Consider the following 948-nt stretch of genomic DNA (forward strand, 5'->3'; position numbering starts at 1 on the left):
GCAATGCAATACAATGAATACAATAGAGTACAGTCAACGTGGCACAATATGATACAATACAACGCAATAGAATGTTACAAAATGTAATGCAGGGCAACGCAGAGCAACACAACACAATACAACACAGCACAGCACAGCACGGCAAGGCACAGCACCAGCACAGCGCAACACGACACAGCACAGCACGGCACAGCACAGCATAACACGACACAACACAATACAACACAACGTAACACAACACAACACAACACAACACAACACAACACAGCACAGCACAGCACAAGACGACACGACACAAGACAACACAACACAACACAGCACAACACAGCACAACACAACACAGCACAACGCAACAATGCACAGCACGGCACAACACAACACAACACAACACAACACAGTACACCTAGGGGAATCGGGGAAGGGGTAGAGGGGGGGTGGGGGGGTGGGGGGGGGGGCGGGTGGGGACCTCTAACCTTTATCCAAACCTTTAACCCCTTACCTGTCCCATGGCGGCCATCTCGGCTTTCTTCCTCCGCAGGTTGTCCAACACCAGAGGAACATCGGCGATGTCGAACTTGGGAATGGTGCCGATCAGCTGTCGTAGGTAGTCTGCCGGCGACATGGTAGGGGAGTAGGCGGGAAACGATGACTGTGACAGGAACGACGACGACGACGACGACGACGACCCCGACGACGACGACAATGATGATGTTGGTGATGTGCCGTAGGACGTGCCGAACTGTGATGTCATTGGGTCTGAATGGAGGGAAGAAGTGACAAGTGTGTGTTTGCTTTTGGGTGAGAGTTCTTTGTTATTTTATTTTATTATAAAAAAAATTCTTAAAGGAGTCAGGGGTGGGGAGTTTTACTATGGATGGTGCCTAAAGTGTAATGATGATAATGATGATGATGATAATGATAATCCACGCTTTCTAGTAAAGTGGTAAC

At 49.1% G+C, this 948-nt stretch overlaps 1 protein-coding gene across 4 annotated transcripts in view; it reads right to left on the minus strand.

The window, feature by feature from the left end:
* Nucleotides 1-639, minus strand: part of LOC143289563 (uncharacterized) — a 16678-nt gene extending 16039 nt beyond the window's left edge. For all 4 annotated transcript variants that reach the window (XM_076598580.1, XM_076598577.1, XM_076598579.1 and 1 more), the window contains exon 1: nucleotides 500-639. The gene's annotated coding sequence lies outside the window, so the exon portion shown is untranslated. The remainder of the gene's footprint in view (nucleotides 1-499) is intronic.
* Nucleotides 640-948: the final 309 nt, after the last annotated feature.

This window comes from Babylonia areolata, chromosome 14, assembly GCF_041734735.1.
Source record: "Babylonia areolata isolate BAREFJ2019XMU chromosome 14, ASM4173473v1, whole genome shotgun sequence".
Classification (NCBI taxonomy): domain Eukaryota; kingdom Metazoa; phylum Mollusca; class Gastropoda; order Neogastropoda; family Buccinidae; genus Babylonia; species Babylonia areolata.